The sequence below is a fragment of the Tachyglossus aculeatus genome, chromosome 7 (assembly GCF_015852505.1).
Source record: "Tachyglossus aculeatus isolate mTacAcu1 chromosome 7, mTacAcu1.pri, whole genome shotgun sequence".
Lineage (NCBI taxonomy): Eukaryota > Metazoa > Chordata > Mammalia > Monotremata > Tachyglossidae > Tachyglossus > Tachyglossus aculeatus.
In genome coordinates, this window is record NC_052072.1 from 7,320,647 (window position 1) to 7,331,816 (window position 11,170).

The window sequence follows — 11,170 nt, forward strand, 5'->3', positions numbered from 1 at the left end:
TGCTTTCTGAGCTTTTTCTCTTCCAAATTCCTCAACCGCCTGAAGAAGCCAAGCTCCTTCTGCTGTCTTCATCCTCAAAAATAGCCAAAAAGTAAAATAAATATTACCCTTTGGCTAAAATCTAGTGGCTTAAGTTTCAGCCCGGATCAAACGTGAAAGCTGAGTTACCATGTATCAATAAACAAGAAAATGAAATAATATACACTCTACTGTGTGAGTCAACGTTTGCAGTGCAGAAAGGAATTTCATTTGAGAAAGAATTCTCTACTTATGGAAAAGGATACTGTTGAGGCTGCTATCAGCAATGAGATTCTGTGCGTACATACTTTCTTAGAGATGTTCTTTTTTTAAAAAAAGTGGTATTTGTTGCAGCACTAAACACCAGGGTAGATTCAAGTAATCGCGTCGGACACAGTCCCTGTCTCACATGGGGCTCACAGTCTCAATCCCCATTTTTTAGATGAGGTAACTGAGGCACAGATAAGTGAAGTGGCTTGTCCAACGACACACAGCAGACACGTGGTAGAGGCGGGATTTGAACGCATGACCTTCCGATTCCCAGGCCTGGGCTCTTTCCACTAGGTCTCATTTCATCTTGTTCCTCCAAGGATTCCTCTAGACATCACTATCACACAAGTGCTTTGTGATTCCACTGGTCCCATCTGCAGTCAAGTAATCAATCATATTTATTGAGCTTTCACAGTCTTCTAGAGCCCGTTGTTGGGTAGGGACCATCTCTATATGTTGCCGACTTGTACTTCCCAAGCGCTTAGTAGAGTGCTCTGCGCACAGTAAGCACCCAATAAACATGATTGAATGAATATTGAGCACTTACTATGTGCCAGGAACTGTATTAAGTGCTTGGGAGAATACAATACAATAGCTTTGGTAGACAAATTCCCTGCGCACAAGAAGCTTACAGTCTAGGAGGGATATGTACAGTAAAATTAATTTCAGGTAGGGAAAAATGATATGTGAAAAAAATGTGGGCTTGAGGGTGGGTTGAATATCAAGTGTTTAAGGGATATATATCCAGGGAATATGTCTGTTATGCTTTTTGTTTTGGATGGTATTTGTTAAGCGCTTACTATGTATCAGGCACTATTCCAAGCACTGGGGTAGATAGAGAGCAGCGTGGCTCAGTGGAAAGAGCCTGGGCTTTGGAGTCAGAGATCATAGGTTCAAATCCCAGCTCACCACATGTCGGCTATGTGACCTTGGGCAAATCACTTAACTTCTCTGTGCCCCAGTTACCTCATCTGTAAAATGGGGATCAAGACTGGGAGCCCCACGTGGGACAACCTGGCCATCTTGTATCCCCCCCAGTGCTTAGAACAGTGCTTTGCACATAGTAAGCGCTTAACAAATGCCATCATTATTATTATTATTATTATTATTAAGTTGGACACAGCCTCTGTCCCCAGTGGGGCTCACAGTCTTAATCCAAATTTTACAGATGAGGTAACTGAGGCACAGAGAAGTTAAGCGACTTGCCCAAGGTCACACAACCGGAGTGGCGGAGCTAGGATTAGAAACCAGGTCCTTCTGGCTCCCAGCCCATGCTCTATCTGCTAGACCATTCGTTCATTTAATCAATCGTATTTATCGAGCGCTTACTGTGTGCAGAGCACTGTACTAAGCGCTTGCCTGTAGTGCTGTTCTCTCCCAAGTGCTTAGTACAGGGCTCAGCACACAGTAAACACTCAATAAATATGACTGACTGATTGATCCAAGTCCATAGGCGAATAGGGGAAATGAGGACTTTAGTCAAGGAAGCATTTTGGAGGAGGTGTGATTTTAGTCGGGCTTTGGAGGTCTAGAGAGAGGTGGTCTGTCAGATATGAAGGGGTGGGAGTTTGAGATCAGAGGGAGGATGTGATCGAGGGGTCAAGGTCCCAGACTGAGCCCCCTTTTTCCTCTCCCCCTCTCCATCCCCCCCACCCTACCTCCTTCCCCTCCCCACAGCACCTGTATATATGTTTGTACAGATTTATTACTCTATTTATTTTACTTGTCCATATTTACGATTCTATTTTGTTAATGATGTGCATCTAGCTTTGCTTCTATTTATTCTGATGCCTTGACACCCGTCCACATGTTTTGTTTTGTTGTCTGTCTCCCTCTTCTAGACTGTGAGCCCTTTGTGGGGTAGGGACCGTCCCTGTATGTTGCCGACTTGTACTTCCCAAGAGCTTAGTCCAGGGCTCTGCGCACAGTAAGCGCTCAATAAATACGATTGAATGAATGAATGAATGAATGAAAGGTATGGTGAGAAATTGGTAGTAGAGGGGCGAAGTAGGTGGGTTGCATTATAGTAAGATATCCGGGAGGTAAGGAAGGAGGGAGAGAGAGCTTAGTACAAGTGCTTAGTACAGTGCTCTGCACACAGTAAGTGCTCAATAAATATGATTGATTGATTGATTGATTGCTCCGCACGCAGCAGGAACTCAGAAAAGACTATTGATAGCTCTCTCCCCCTTCTAGACTGTGAGCCCACTGTTGGGTAGGGACCGTCTCTATATGTTACCAACTTGTAGTTCCCAAGCGCTTAGTACAGTGCTCTGCACACAGTAAGCGCTCAATAAATACGATTGAATGAATGAATGAATGACTGAGCGCTTTAAAAGTCGACGGTAAAGAATTTCTCTTTGATACGGAGATGGATGGGCAACAACCGGAAGTTTCTGAGGAGAAGAGAGATGTGGACTCAATGTTTCTGGAGAAAAATAATCCGGACGGCAAAATCAATCAATCAATCGTATTTATTGAGCACTTACTGTGTGCAGAGCACTGTACTAAGCGCTTGGGAAGTACAAATTGGCAACATATAGAGACAGTCCCTACCTAACAGTGGGCTCACAGTCTAAAATGAAGCCTGGACTGGAGTGGAGAGAGCCACATTGATCCAATCACTCACCCTATCCCACCTGGATTACTGTATCAGCCTCCTTGCTGACCTCCCTGCCTCCTGTCTCTCTTCACTCCAGTCCATACCTCCCTTGGCTGCACGCATCATTTTTCTCCAGAAACGTTCAGTCCACGTCCCCCCTCACTCCTCAAGAACACCCAGTGGTTGGCCATTCCTTCCACATCAAACCCAAACTCCTTGCCAGTGGCTTTAAAGCCCTAAATCAGTTTGTCTCATCCTTACCTCACCTCACTGATCACCTACTACTGGTCCCCTCCCCACAGCACCTGTATATATGAATATATGTTTGTACGTATTTATTACTCTATTTATTTATTTATTTTATTCGTACATATTTATTCTAATTATTTTATTTTGTCAATATGTCTTGTTCTCTGTCTCCCCCTTCTAGACTGTGAACCCACTGTTGGGTAGGGGCCGTCTCTATATGTTGCCAACTTGTACTTCCCAAGCGCCAGTGCTCTGCACACAGTAAGCGCTCAATAAATACGATTGAATGAATGAATGAATGAATACTATAGTCAACCCTGCTTAGTTCACCCCTCTAAAGCCAACTTCCTCACTGAGCCCCAATCTCATCTCTCTAGCCACCAACCCCTTTCCCGCGTCCTCCCCTTAGCCTAGAATTCCCTCCCCCTCCAAAGATGACAGACCACCACTCTCCCCACTTTCAAACCCTTTTTAAGACCACATCTCCTCCAAGAGGCTAAGCCCCCTTTTCCCCAGCTCACTCTCATTCATTCAATCATATTTATTGAGCGCTTACTGTGTGCAGAGCACTGTACTAAGCGCTTGAACCTTTCTGCATCATCTGTGCAATTGGACCCGTGACCTCTGGGCATTTGGTATTCCCCCACCCCCAGCCTCACAGCCCTTCTGCATCACTTATGTACGTAGCTATACATCATATAGTTCATCGTCATATAGAAGCAGTGTGGCTCAGTGGAAAGATCACGGGCTTGGGAGCCAGAGGTCATGGGTTCTAATCCCGGCTCCCCCCCTTGTCAGCTGGGTGACTTTGGTCAAGTCACTTCACTTCTCTGGGCCTCAGTGACCTCATCTGGAAAACGGGGATTAAGACTGTGAGCCCCATGTGGGACAAACTGATCACCTTGTAACCTCTCTAGCACTTAGAACAGTGCTTTACACATAGTAAGTGCTTAATAAATACCATTATTATTATTATATATTCTAAATTATTTCTTTATATTGATGTCAGTCTCCCCCTCTAGACTGGAAGCGACTGTGGTGGAGGGAACATGTCTACCAATTCTGTTGTATTCTCCGTAGTGCTTAATACAGTGCTCTGCACACGGTAAGTGCTCAATAAATGAGAGCAGCACAGCCTATTGGCTAGAGCGTCGGCCTGGGAGTCATTCATTCATTCATTCAATCATATTTATTGAGGGCTTACTGTGTGCAGAGCACTGTACTGAGCGCTTGGGAAGTACAAGTTGGCAACATGTAGAGACGGTCCCTACCCAACAGTGGGCTCACACCCTAGATTCTAATCCCGGCTCTACTACTTGCCTGCTACATGACTTTGGGGGAGTCACTTAACTTTTCTGCGCCTCGGTTACCTCAGCTGTAAAATGGGGATTAGGACTGTTGAGCCCCATGTGGGACAGGAACTGTATCCAACTTGATTTTGTTGTACCTACCCCAGTGCTTAGCACAGTACCCGGCACATAGTAAAGCTTTTTTTCAGGGTATCTGTTGAGTGCTTAATAAATACCATCATGGTATAGTGGATAGAGCACAGTCCCAGGAGTCAGAAAGTCATAGGTTCTAATCCTGGCTCTGCCACATGTCTGCTGGGCGGCCTTCTCTGTGCCTCAGTTACCTCATCTGTAAAATGGGGATTGAGACTGTGAGCCCCACGTGGGACAGGGACTGTGTCCAACCCAATTTGCTTGACTCCACCCCAATGCTTAGTACAATATTATTATCGATTACATAAAAATATCATTGATGATGACGCTTATATGAAGGAAGCTAGACATTAAAGTGAATTATGGATTTGTACATAAGTGCTGGGGGCGAGAAGAGGTGAATAATAAGTGCTTAAAAGTGCAGAGGCAGAAGGGAAAGGGAGTAGAGAAGTTGAGAGCTGAGTCAGGGGTAGGATAAGTGCTGGAATCAGCGCGGTAGCAGTTTGGATGGAGAGGAAAGGGCGGATTTTGGAGAATCCAGTTGGCTCGACACCCAGCCCCGGACCCTTTCCACTCGGCCAAACCTGGAGATGAGGTGGGTAGAATACGGGTTTGGGCCTTCGTTCTTTATGTCCCATTTCAAATCCTTGATCTTGACAGTTCTGAAAAATCACCTTCATAGCTTTGGAATGACTTTCTGGTTGGCCGGTTAAATGGGGGTGTTTCTTTTCTCATTTCCACTAAATACACAAATAGAACAGTGAAAAGATGTTGAAATATTCCAAATGATTAGTGATGGCTATAAAATCGCTCATTCTGCATTGTCCCCTGAAGAAAGCCTGGATATTTATGGTTGCCTCTGACCAGACTTCTATTTATTTAAAGTGTTGGATTAGATTGTCTATCCTTTTTCACATCTCTTTATAATACTGCACAAAAGTTATGGGGACTGATAAAAACTGGAAACCGTGACCCGCTTGTATAATGGCTAAATAGCAGTGATGATATTTATTGAGTGCCCACTGTGGGCCCGTTGTTGGGTAGGGACCGTCTCTATATGTTGCCGACTTGTACTTCCCAAGCACCTAGTACAGTGCTCTGCACACAGTAAGCGCTCAATAAATACGATTGATTCTTTGACCCGATCAGAAAAGGAGTTTTAATTGTGATAACATTCTGTGGAAGTGACATTCTGCAGGTGTTTGTTTGGGTTTTTTGGGGTTTTTTATTTTATTTTAATTTTATTTTATTTTATTTTTATTTTATTTTATTTTATTTTTATTTTATTTATTTTATTTTATTTTTATTTTGTTAGTATGTTTGGTTTTGTTCTCTGTCTCCCCCTTTTAGACTGTGAGCCTACTGTTGGGTAGGGACTGTCTCTATATGTTGCCAACTTGTACTTCCCAAGTGCTTAGAACAGTGCTCTGCACACAGTAAGCGCTCAATAAATACGATTGATTGATTGATTGATTGATTGCACACAGTAAGCGCTCAATAAATACGACTGAATGAATGAATGAATATGACCTTAGACAGACATGAACCTTAAGTGTTTTTATGTTTTATGGAAACAGGCCTTAAGTGTGTTCTCTCAAGTAGTAGTAGAGGTAGTAAAAGTCGTAGTATATATTGAGCACCTACTGAATGCAATGCACTGACGTGAGCGTTTGAGAAGAATAGAAGCGCAGTTCATTCCCTGCCCATGAGGAACTTACATTCTAATGGAAGGGATTGCCATGGAAATATTCACAAGCAGTAGAATGAATGCATTTGAATGTATAATTATATATGTGCATACATATGCAATATATATATACACACATATATGTAAAGAGAGAGAGCGAGAGAGAGAGAGAGAGTTGACGAGGGCCATAACTAAATAAGCTTATAAAAATAAAGAGAATACATCATGAAGATAATGAGCAAAAGCAGGATACCCAAACATACTGCTGCATGGAGAGCTGAAACTGGAAAACCTCACCCTCTCCAAGAGGCCTCACCTCCTCCAGGAGGCCTTCCCAGACTAATCCCCCTTTTCCTCTGCTCCCCCTCCCCTCCCCATCACCCCAACTCACTCCCTTTGCCAGCGTGGCTCAGTGGAAAGAGCCCGGGCTTTGGAGTCAGAGGTCATGTGTTCAAATCCTGTCTCTGCCAATTGTCAGCTGTGTGACTTTGGGTAAGTCACTTAACTTCTCTGGGCCTCAGTTCCCTCATCTGTAAAATGGGGATTAAGACTGTGAGCCCCCTGTGGGACAAGCTGATCACCTTGTAACCTCCCCAGTGCTTAGAACAGTGCTTAGCCCATAGTAAGCACTTAATAATTGTCATCATTATTATTATCCCATCTCTGCCCACAGCACTTTCATTCAATGCATTCAATTGTATTTATTGAGCGCTTACTGTGTACAGAGTGTTTTCTGACCCGGATGGTCCAGTTGGATAACCGGGCCCACCATTCATTCATTCATTCATTCATTCAATCGTATTTATTGAGCGCTTACTGTGTGCAGAGCACTGTACTAAGCGCTTGGGAAGTACAAGTTGGCAACATATGGAGACAGTCCCTACCCAACAGTGGGCTCACAGTCTAGAAGGGGGAGGCAGAGAACGAAACAAAACACATTAACAAAATAAAATAAATAGAATAAATATGTACAAATAAAATAAATAAATAGAGTAATAAATACATACAAACATATATACATATATACAGGTGCTGTGGGGAGGGGAAGGAGGTAAGGCGGGGGATGAAGAAGGGGAGGAGGGGGAGAGGAAGGAGGGGGCTCAGTCTGGGAAGGCCTCCTGGAGGAGGTGAGCTCTAAGTAGAGCCTTGAGCTCTCAGTAGGGCCTTGAGCTCTCAGTAGGGCCTTGTGTATATATGTACATATTTATAATTATAATTTTATTTATTTCTACTAGTGGTGTGTATAGATCTACAATTCTTTCTATTTATAATGATGCTACTGATGCCTGTTTACTTGTTTCGATGTGTCTCCCCTCTTCCTGATTGTGAGCCCGCTCTGGGCAGGGATTGTCTCTGTTGCTGAACTGTACCTCCCAAATGCTTAGTACAGTGCTCTGCACAGAGGTAAGTGCTCAATCAATACGACTGAATGGAATGAAAAACCAAAAGCCAGGAGGGCTGGGAGACGACTGCTGAGGCCAGACCAGCATGGCACACTGCCTCCGAGAGGGGAACAGCTCTCTGCAACAAAAACTCGGTACGGAACCAGAGACAAGGAGGCACAGAGAAAACAGCGACAGGACCGCAAACATCAAATATGAAGATGTAGCAAAGCTCAGCCTTTTCGTGAACAAGATGGGGTCGGGACTGTATGTCCAGCGTTGATCTGTTCAGACAGACAGACATGCACGCAGACATACACACATACTCACACAAAAATATGGACCCCCAGATAAGCCAGCCCAGGGGCCCTGGGAGTTCACTGATTCATTTTTCCCAAAACCATTTTAGTTGAGCCAGACCCGAAGGGAACGATGCCAAACCCTTTCTCCCTAATTCCTGGGATATTTTCAGGTTGAAGCTAAATGGGCTTTTTAACCTTCAAACTCTTACATCACCACTCTCCACCCCCGCAAATCCCCAGCTGACCCTCTGGCTGGAAGTGGGGGGCTCCCTTGGGGTGAGGGGGGCCTTGGGGCGACGACCCTGTCCCCAAAATCCACTTCCATCTTCCTAAAAGTCCTTTCCCCGTGGTAACAAACAAGGAGTCGAGAATCAAACCCCTTTCTAGCTGAGGTTCAGATCTGACTTTAAGTGGAAATTCACCACCAGGGCTTGTAAATCCCTAGGAATTTACAAAAAACGGCCCCTCTGAGGCCAAAAAAACCCACCAAAAAACTTGATCAAAAAAGTCAAAACTTGATCAGAAACAAAGACTTGATCTTTCCTCTTCAGGATATCAATCAAACGTATTTATTGAGCGCTTACTGTGTGCAGAGCACTCTACTAAGCGCTTGGGAAGTACAAATTGGCAACATATAGAGACGGTCCCTACCCAACAGTGGGCTTACAGTCTAAAAGTGGGCTTACATGTAGCCTCCATCCTCTTTACTAAATCTGTCTTCTAGACTGTGAGCCCGTTGTTGGGTAGGGACCGTCTCTGTTGCCGACTTGCACTTCCCAAGCGCTTAGTACAGTGCTCTGCACACAGTAAGCGCTCAGTAAATACGATTGAATGCATGAATGTCTTTGCTCCTATACTCTTAGCCGGCTGCTCTAGAGACACAGGGCCCGTGGGTGTTGGGTGAGATATTTTGAGGTGGGGAACAATGTGGAGGAGGATGTGTTTATGTGTATGCGTGTGTGGGTTCGGGTGTGTACGTGATTGTTTCTGTCAGTGTGGGTGTGTCTGAGCGAGCATGTGATGCTGTCTGACATTCCTGCCTTTCTGTCTGCCCACATATCTTGCTTTCCTTCTGTTTGTGCGCCTGTCTCTTTTCCATCACCTTTTCCTGCCTTTTTTTTTATGGCATTTATTAAGCACTTACTATGTGCAAAGCAGCAGTGTTCTAAGCTCTGGGGAGTTTACAAGGTGATCAGGTTGTCCCACGGGTGGCTCACAGTCTGAATCCCCATTTTACAGATGAGGGAACTGAGGCATAGAGAAGTAAAGTGACTTGCCCAAAGTCACCCAGCTGACAAGTGGCAGAGCAGGGATTTGAACCCATGACTTCTGACTCCAAAGCCCGGACTCTTTCCACTGAGCCAAGCTGCTTCCCCTTTTGCAGTCAGAGGACCTGGGTTCTAATCCTAGCTCTGCCACTTATAACGATAGCACTTATGAAGCACTTACTATGTGGAAAGCACTGTTCTAAGCACTGGGGAGGTTACAAGATGATCGGGTTGTCCCAAGGGGGGGGGTCACAGTCTTAATCCTCGTTTGACAGATGAGGGAACTGAGGCCTGCCGTGTGGTTTTTTACAAGTCATTTCACTTCTCTGTACCTGAGTTTCCTCATCTGTCAAATGGGGATTAGTATCTGTTCACCCTCCTACGTCGACTGTGAGCCCCATGTGGAACAGAAACTACGTCTGACCTGATATATCTTGTGTCTACTTCAGATCTTAGTAAAATGCTTAACAAATACCGCAATTATTAACAAGGGGATGAAAACAAAGATTGTGACGATCTGGGTAGTCATTCCATCAAGAAAATAATAATAATAATGACATTTATTACGTGCTTAGTATGTGCAAAGCACTGTTCTAAGCGCTGGGGAGGTTTCAAGGTGATCAGATTGTCCCACGGGGGGCTCACAGTCTTAATCCCCATTTTACCAATGAGGGAACTGAGGCCCAGAGAAGTGAAGTGACTTGCCCAGAGTCACACTGCTGACAGTTGGCGGAGTCGGGATTTGAACCCACAGCCCGGGCTCTTTCCACTGAGCCACGCTGTTTAGTTGAACTTATTTATTCCTTCTTTACCACTCATATATACCTGCACACTCAGTTATTCCTACTGACCAGTCTAGTTGGAAATATTTTTATGCTGGTCTCCTTCACGGGCGTATAAGTTCCTTGTAGGCAGGGAACTGGTCACTTTTTTTATAATGAACTTCCCAAGCGCATGCTCAAAGAAGGTCATTGCTACTGCTCCTACACCCAAGCGCTTAGTACAGTGCTCTGCAACAAGTCGAGGGTCAATAAATACTACGGATTATTTCAATCAGTTGAGACTAAGAGCCTTACGTGGGACAGGGACTGCATCCAACCTGATCAGCCTGTATCTACCCCAGCGCTCAGTACAGTGCCTGACCATACTATTCGATTCATTCAATCGTATTTATTAAGCACTTACTGTGTGCAGAGCACTGTACTAAGCGCTTGGGAAGTCCAAGTTGGCAACATATAGAGACGGTCCCTACCCGACAGCGGGTAAGCGCCTAACAAATACCATTTTTTGAAAAAAAAATCAATCAGTGGCATTTGTTAAGGCTAATTGGGTCCAGTTCACTGTATATTAAGCACTTCGGCGGGCTCTATCCGACTCCCAGCGCGCAATGCTTCCGGACAGCTGTATCCCGGAGAAGGGAGGACGGAGTTTTGACCTCAGGGCCTCCGGCTTGGAGTTCGGACTCAGTTGCAAACTCGCCCGAGGTGCGGCCCGGCCCGAAACTGACCCCCGCACGGCTCCGGGATGGGTCATAAACAGCTGGATCCGAGCAGCGGCCAAAGCGCGTGGAGGTCAGTCGGGGTGTTGGCCATCCCTCCCGAAACCAACTGTGCTTATGAGCTGTCCAGATTTCTAGACTGTGAACCCGTTGTTGGGTAGGGCTTGTCTCTATCTGTAGCTCAATTGCACTTTCCAAGCGCTTAGTACAGTGCTCTGCACACAGCGCTCAGTAAATACGATTGAATCAATCAATCAATCAATCAATCGTATTTATTGAGCACTTACTACTACTACTACTAATAATAATGGCATTTGTTAAGCGCTTACTATGTGCAAAGCACTGTTCTAAGCGCTGGGGGGATACAAGGTGATCAGGTTGTCCCATGTAGGGCTCGCAGTCTTAATCCTCATTTTACAGATGAGGGAACTGAGGCTCAGAGAAGTTAAGTG